Raw genomic sequence first — 8,935 nt, 5'->3', positions numbered from 1 at the left:
ACCGAGCAGGAGATGCGGAGCAGGTACCCACACCTATTTGAAACTCCAGGTATGTTTCTTAACTCGCTCGAGGACGAGCGTTTGTTTTAGTTGGGGAGAATGTAACGACCCGAACCGTCGTTTCCTATATTTTCGTCCCGTATTCCCCGTTAAATGCTTATTCATGTTTCAATATGTGTACTTGGTGAATTTGAGTCAATTCGGATCGAGTTTGGTATGAAATGGGACAATTAGTCTCTTTAAGGAAGAATTAGTTTGGAAAAGTCAACCGGACGTTGACTTGTGAGTTAGAGGGCTCGGAATTGAATTCCGATGATTCGGTTAGTTTCGGGGGATGATTTAAGGCCTATGAGCGCAATCGGAATTAATTTTGGAGGTCCGGTGAAGAAATTAGCTCATTTTGGCGAAGTTAGTATTTTGGCGATTTCCGGTTGATAGGTGAAATTTTGATCCGACGGTCGGAATGGAGTTCCGAGAATTTCTGTAGCTTCGTTATGCCATTTTGGATATGTGTGCAAAATTTCAAGTCATTCGGACATATTTTGGTCGAGTTTTGATCGAAAGCGCGTTTTGGAAGTTTTAAAGGAACTTAGACTTGAATTCGGTGTAATTCGATAATTTTGGTATTAGTCGAGGTGTTTTGATAATTGGAACAAGTTTGAATAATATTATAAGATGTATTGGTATTTTTGGTTGAGGTCCCGAGGACCTCGGGATGATTTCGGATGGCTAACGGGAACTTTTGAAGTTGGAAATTTCATAATAGACGAAAGTTGTAAATGAGTGCGCATAAGGCCTCACTTTGAACGATAATATCTCTCGTTATATAAGGAGTTGTGTGAGCTACAACCTATTAAATTAAAGTCCTTTGAGTCTAGTTTCCAACGCAACAAACCGTTCGTCATTTGGAAGTGTATACAGGAAGTTATGACCATTTCACGGGTCAGGTGTCAGAGCGCGCGAAGTATCGCGCGAAGTCGCGCATTTCGCGCGTCTGAGGCAGAATGCTCAACAAAACGCGCGAACAAACACGCGAACAACGCGCGAACTACGCGACTGAAGGTTTTTAAGTACCCCAAGACCGGCCTAGAGAGTTCCCAACTCATTTTTGGGGTTAAGGCTTGCTCTCTCAAGGGGATTTCGTCCCAAACTTCATCCCTATGATCCTAAGGTAAGATTTTTGGAGTATTTTGAGTTGATTACTACTCCCAAACACTTATATTAACATGGATTGATCTTAAAAATCCTTAGATTTTCAAGAAATTCCTTCAAGAACTCAAAGGAGGGTTTTGCAAGATTTCTTCCAAAAGGTAATCCTACACCCTTAGACTCATATATATGGATATATTATGGAAATATGAGTATGAATCAAGTATTACAACTTATTGTATGGTGGTTGGAAGCCATAAATTCCCAATTTAAATACATGAACATGGTAGGGATTTAAAGGTGTTTATTTGATGGAATTTTTGTTGGTTTGGGTGTGAATGGTTGATCACACATATGATGTTAGGAGTATAAATTGTTAAAGAATAATAGTGTGATGAATTGTTGGTTAATGGTGATAGTTAGAGGAACCAATGCTATAATTAAGAGGTGTAAATATTTATGCCTACAAGATGTTTGATAATATGCCTAAATGGCATAATTTATGGGATCATTATAGTATCATTAAGGGGCGAAATTCAGATATGTATGGTTAAAACTCCGTCTTTTAGAAATCGAACTTCATCGAGGTTTGTGTGATTTTTGGCAGATTCGTCACACGAGGAGGCCAATTAGAGAAGCAAGGGCATAGCGAGCTAGAGGTGAGTAATAGATATAAATGCTGTTCTGAGGGTTTGAAACCCCGGACTTTCACATCGTAACGCTATATTGAGGCGTGACACGCACTCCATGGCGAGTGCGGGGTCAGATACTATTGGGGATTGTGACTTGGTCCATCCTGTGTGATGTTTATACTATACTGGTGATTGATACATATACTTCATTGATATTACGGGGCTTGATGCCATGTTTGGGGCCTTGGGCCGATTTGTAAAATCCTTCGAGGATTGATATTACTGCTTAGCATGATTTGCATATCATTTAATTTCATTCCAAGGTTTTAAATGATGTTTTGCAAACTCAGCCATAATTCTAAGTGTTGAAAACTTAAATGATATTTTAAATGTATTTCGAGCTGGGAACTTCTGTTTTGTAAATGCCCAAGGGGCTTATTATATTATTTTCTGGATTGATTATAAAGTGACTTGAAACAGTGATAACAACGACACTGTGTGATATACTTGAAATTGTGGTAACAATGACACTGGATGATATACTTGAACAGTGGTAACAATGGCACTGTATGATATAAATTGGTCAGGTAACAATGGCTGACCGGTCAGGTAACAATGACTGACCAAGATATTGCGCTTGGGCTGTAGGAGCCCCTCCGGAGTCTGTACACACCCCCAGTGAGCGCCGTCGACGATAAATAAATATGGATGGCTCGGGCTGCACGCCGCAGTGGGTACGGGAATGTACCATCATATGCATTGCATTGTATTCATGTATTTGTATCATACTGTTGTTTAGCTGTTCAGTTCCATATGTTGCTGTATATTTGGATTTTAGCTTACTTTGTGTATTTACTGGGTTTTCTTATCTTCGGACTGTAGTTACTTTTATTACTCACAGGGTCGGAGTACTCACATTACTCCCTGCACCATGTGTGCAGATACAAGCAGAGCTGAGTTCGCTCCTGAGCGCTGATTCTTTCCAGACCAGGCGGTGACTAGGAGTAACGAGGTAGCTGTTGACGTCCGCAGCCCCGTTTTCTCTCTTATCTTTGTTATTTATGATAAGTCCAGACTTTGTAAAATATTAGTAAACTCTGTAGTAGCTCATGACTTGTGACACCTCGATTTCGGGCTGAGTTGGGATGATTTTCTTTGTTCTATCACGTTTATTTCACATTTATGATTATATTGCCCATGATTTAGACTTATTCCTGCTAAGTAATTATAAAGAGATGTACTGTTTTGTTGATTGGCTGGCCTTGTCCTCATGAGAGGCGCCATCACGACCGGGTTGGGATTTTGGGTCGTGACAGAATCATAACCCCAAATCATTCCCTATCCCTTCTGACTGCGTGAATATTGCAGTTAACTCCTCATTTCATCATAGAAATTCAAAGTCTCGAGTTCTCTTACCTAAACACAAACATTAACTTCAACCTTCAAATTTTTGATGTTGCGACAAAATTAGAGCATACATGAGCTCCTTATGATGATTATTCTAAACCAGAGGTCAATGAAAAGACCTATGGACCTCCGATCTTTGTCCGATGGGTTCTTCACTTGTAGCGGTTGTCACACACTCATGGTAAGATTCTCAGTTGTGTTTCCTATGATCCACTCTAATTTCACCTTCTTTGTTATCATCATCCATCCTCCGTCACTCTCCACTAATTGATTTTTATCTCTGAAACCCTAGAATTTCATAGCCACTATAAATTGGGCTTTGAATGCACTCACCTAACAGACCTAAAAAGATCTAAAAACCTAATATGAGCACAAAAAAACCACACTAAGATTTCAAAGTTAAGGCTCTCTCTTACTGATTTTTATTTCTCTTTTGTTTTCGAGTTCTATCACTGTCACAAAACTTGAAACTTTGGTTCCTATACGGATAAGTTAAAACTTTCTTTGGTCTGCTGCACAAAAGGAGGTCAGTATACTTCGATCTCTTCTCCTTTGATTGTCTCATTCAAAATTATGGATACATTGTTGTCTTTCTATATTTTGCTTTCGTTCATGATGTTTGTCATTAGTTTATAACTGTTTGTTCCAGCTCATAATGATTTGTTATTGATTTACGACTGACTGTTGTGCTTTTTATGTTATCTCGAATCAATATTAATTGAGCTATTATGTGACCTTGATGACTGCTATTTTGAATCAAACAGCCTATACAATTAAGTTCCTTAATATGCCTTAATAGCTTTCCATACTTATTCAGACTTCAGACTTCTTTAATATTCTGTTGTGGTCTTCATGTCTATCACATTAATCCTGTTTAATGTAGTCTGTTATTCTGTACTTGATGTTGTTATTTGATGATTTTAACTAAGACAAATATGAATGCTCAAGGTTTAGTCCTTTATCACTTAGTTGAAGTATGTCAAGTTTAAGTGTTTAAGATGTCTTCTTTCTTCACATGAGCGTTTGTTAATCTTGAAGTAGCCTTGAGGCATTAATGTGAAAATGTTTATATCTATATATAATTGTTGATTACATCTGAGAGCCTCATTGCATAAAAGGATATCCTAAGGTAACTATGTTATCTCTGATGAGCTCCTGGAATTGTTCTTGTATGAATTGTATCATAATCAAGTTATCTCTTATGAATTAAACTTCAATTGTGCCTGCTGTGACTGGACAATAACTATAATGTCAGTAGATTGAGTAGAACTTCATCATGTTTAGATATTCACCCTTAATCTGTAAGGCTGGATTAGATCTGCTTAGTATAAAGTCTCCTTTGTCCTAAACTTCTTTAATAATACTATTGACTTGATTTTATAATGATTGAAACCCAATCCTATTATTAAAACCTTGGCTGGAACATCTTATGTATGTACTTGAATGAATATTTTGTATCCACCTCTGTTTGTCCTTTATGTCCATGCTTGTGTATCCAGTGTCATTAAAACCTACTGAGTTTATTTGATATCCACTATCAGAACTAATAAAAGACTTTGAGATTATATGCTTTTCTTGAATATTGTAATGTGCTTTGACTTTCAAATAAAGACAACATGAATATAAGACCTAAAATCTTTGAAAATGTAGTCATGTCATATGCTTAGGATAATACTAGCCTGTTAACTAGCACAAACAACTCTACTAATGCTCTTTAAGAGATTCCTACATGAAGCTAACAACACAACATCTAATATAAGTCAAGACCTAGTTTACAATTTCTGTTAAGTTCCTTTGTATATGTCCCTTTTTGTGATCCTACACTCATTCTAGTTCTTCAATGCTTCGGTTTTTCCTTTATGATTTCATGCGCGTTTGCATTGTCTTGAAATTGCATCAATTCTCTCTCCTTTAAAATGAATTGAATCTAGTTTGTGACCTCTAAGGAAAACCTACTTTTGCTACTTCTTGGATATAACAATCTGCTTATTCTTAGTAAGAATTTAACATTCTTAGAGAGAGCTGATCATGTCATTTATCTCAAAGATAGATAATACTGATGGCATGAGAGTCTTGTTGGAACTTTGATTGTATTTTGTTATCCCTAACAAACATTTGTAGAGGTCCTGGCTATGACTGTTTTGTTTGAATCCTTGTTGATGCTTTCAAAAACTTCCGTAACATTGTTAACTTGTGTGTGCTAAAGACAAGACATGAGTTAAACCAATCAGTGCTTAGTCTAATTAAGGGCTATCCTGGTAAATACATCAGTATTCATAAACTATTGAAGATTTGAACTGTGTGCTCTTCTCTATACTTAAGATACCTAATCTCAGATGTTTGGTTCTTTGGTGGTAGCATGATAACATCTCTGCCTTTTTATGTGTTTAAGACTTAGCATTTGGACATGTTTAATGTGTTAATCATCTACTTAGTCTTGGAAAGATAATTATAAAAAATGTAGAGAAAACTGTCTTGCGCCCATATGATATTATGTTTGGTCCTCATAAGAGAGGTGTATACTTATGTGGTATGGTATTGCTATGGAGGTTGGTTAACATTGAAAGTACCTCATTGGCAATTAAACCTGTGGGGAAGAGTGAGCCATTAATTGTTAGGGGTATTTGAGAGTAGGGTTTAACTCTTGGTTGGGCTACTCTCCCTGACACAAGCATTGCCCTGGTCCAAGAGACCCTTGGGAACTTTTAAGTGTCAAGGGAATCAAAGGGGTATTTTACCTTGAGTGGAATTCTACCTTTGGCCTCCAATCCATTGATATTCATTAATCCTTTTGGTTTTAGTGTTTAATGACAACCAAAGATTTTCAATGTAAATTATTTACCATACATAACCTCCACATTAGTATGACCTATCATAATATTTAAGTTGCCATGATCCACAATCCATCATAAGTTGCGATGGCACCTAACGTCGCTGTTAGACAAGCCTACAAGTGAAAGTAATCTTTATTTATTCCCCTTTTAACATTTAAAACACAAGGCTCCCTTTAATAGAACAAAGTAAGTAAGATTTCGTGCAACTGTACATGTTCTTTTCTTAAAAATACTAGCATAAAAAGTACATCCACTATAGAGATAAAAATGAGAAATACAACAGTACATAAATGCTAAAAATCCCCAAAAACCCGGCGTCACAAGTACATGAGAAATCTAGAGAATATACAAAACTACTACAACTATTGTCTGAAAGTAATAGTAAATAAGGTAGAGGGAGACTCCGGTGCTACAGATCGTAGCAAGGCAAACAACTCATAACTAAGTCTTAGTAGATGATCGTCTACGTGCCCGTATGGGCACCAGTAGTACATGTCTTAGTACCAGCACATCGATGCAGAAGTGTAGCCTGAGTACAAAAATAATGCATACCCAGTAAGTATCAAGTCTAACCTCGAAGAAGTAGTGATGAGGGATCGACTTGACACTTACTAGAGGTCAAATAATAATAATATAAATGCATAAAGTATACATGGTGAGTGTACAACAAGTATCAATGAAGCAAATAAGATCAACTACAGTAAATCCACTCAGGCGTCTATATCTAATCACCAACATATCATAACCAACCGTGAAGGTGCTAACTCAATTATACACAAACCAGTACCTGTTTCGATTATTAAGCACGAAACTGTCGAGGTGAACGCCCCGATCCTATAGGAATAGTGGTACTAAGTACTGCCAAGGCGAATGACCCCATCCCATAAGAATAGTATTATCATACTGCCGAGGCGAACGACCTAATCCCATAAAAATAGTGTTAACATCATTCTGAGGCGAACATCCCGATCCCATAAGTGTGGTGTTACCATCATGCCAATGTGAAAGACCCTATCCATAAGAATAGTGTTACCATCATGCCGAGATGAACGATCCGATCCCATAAGAATAGAGAAATTTACCTCGCTCACGGAAGCACTTGCGAGACGAGAAGAAACATATTTATAGTTTATCAAGTATTTCCCAACTTTTATAAAATAAGAAATCAGGTCGATATTTCCACTTTAAATCCTAAGTCTCAGTCCTAATCAAGGCAATTAATACACATAATAGGCATAAACAGTACAATTATAGGTATAATATGAATCTAAGTACCTGGATATGTCATGAGATATAGCTACGTACAGACTCTCATCACCGCGTGCGTACATTGATCCCCACACTAGTAGCACACAACAATAATATTCCTAAGGGGATAAGTTCCCTCTTACAAGGTTAGGCGAGAGACTTACCTCAATTCTAAGTCCTCAATCAGGCTCTCCAAACTTACTAGAACTTTTCAAACGACTCCGAGGGCTCCGAAGCTAATCAAAAGTTGCATAAACTAGTAAATATATACTCGAAAGTTCATAATTTAGCTTTTATATTAGTTACCCAACCCAATTTGAAAGATTCATGAAATTCAGCCCCAACCCAATTTGAATTAAGAGAATGAATTTGAGGTTTTGAACATGAAACTGAGGTTGGATTTGGAGACCAAGTATGTGGACTTGTATTAGAATGGATATTCGACATTTATGAGTTTTGTCGGGTTCCGGGGTACGAGCCCGGGTTGGATTTTTTGTTTGACTTTGAACAATTGAACAAAGACTCTAGCTTTATTATTTGGGTTTGATTCTTATGGCATTATTTGATGTTATTGAGTTGTATTAGCGAAATTCGAGCTGTTTGGAGGTCGATTTGACGGGATGACATTTTAGAGTATTGTTTTGGATTGTTTGATGTAAGTGTCTTGCCTAGCTTTGGTTGAGGAAATTTTTCTCAATAATTGATATTGTTTGCTACATGTGAGGGTGATGTATATATGAGGTGACGAGCGTATATACATGTGCCATAGGTATTATATACACGTGCCAGGGGTATTCATGCTCAGGGTAGATTCTAGCTCATTCTATGCTTTATTTGGTTGCATGTTCTATTTGATGTATTATTTCATTAATTGATTGCGTGAGCACTGTTGACGATCAATTTTAACCCTCCCTTTTAAAATTAAATTATTTATACTTAATTATTTGCAATAAATATGGCAAAAATATTTTCTATCAATAATACCTATTTCATATAAATATAATAGAAAGTTAGTAAATAACAATGTTAAATTAATAATTCGGTATTAATTATTTATAAAATATATTACCCTTGCTATTTTGAAACTATTAAAATAACCTCTATATTTTGATACACAAGTTTTACAATTAATTTAACAAATTAATTTTTGACTTTTAATTACATCGCTTATTACTTTAAATTAATCCAAAATTAATTTCATAATATAGTAAGTAAAGTGTTTTAATAGATAATTAAATAATTATAGTAATTTATAATGTATTTGATAATTATATTTTATCACATTTAATTAGAATTCATTAAGTTAATTTTAAAGGGGTTAATAGATTAAGAAGCTACAATTTCAAACAACCAATTAAATACAATTTGGCTATTTTTTAAACCAAAATAAGCCCAAAACACAAGACCAATGCCACCCGACCAGATCTGGAACCAGCATCTCTTATCCTCCTTGGCAATCCATTCCAACACATGAGAACCAATAGAATCGTGCCACATCGCCCGTCTCACTCACTCACAAAACAAACACATTTGGTTTGGGCCATCGATTCAAATCATCAACGGTCCATGTTTATTCCTATTTTTCCTTTTATTTTAAACCGCGCGCTAGATATTATCCCAAACATTGGATCACACAAGTCCAACGGTCCCCATTTCCTCCTAATA

At 36.3% G+C, this 8,935-nt stretch overlaps 1 long non-coding RNA gene across 1 annotated transcript; it reads left to right on the top strand.

Moving 5' to 3' along the window:
• Positions 1 to 1,057: 1,057 nt before the first annotated feature.
• Positions 1,058 to 2,975, top strand: LOC142161858 (uncharacterized). The gene is made up of 4 exons (XR_012693567.1): positions 1,058 to 1,171; positions 1,252 to 1,310; positions 1,757 to 1,808; positions 2,723 to 2,975. It is a non-coding gene; the product is annotated as an uncharacterized LOC142161858 (long non-coding RNA).
• The last annotated feature ends 5,960 nt before the right edge of the window (positions 2,976 to 8,935 follow it).

This window comes from Nicotiana tabacum, chromosome 1 (genome assembly GCF_000715075.1).
Source record: "Nicotiana tabacum cultivar K326 chromosome 1, ASM71507v2, whole genome shotgun sequence".
In the NCBI taxonomy this organism is placed as follows: domain Eukaryota; kingdom Viridiplantae; phylum Streptophyta; class Magnoliopsida; order Solanales; family Solanaceae; genus Nicotiana; species Nicotiana tabacum.
Note: the sequence above shows the minus strand (reverse complement) of the source record. Positions and strands in the feature narration are given on the sequence as shown.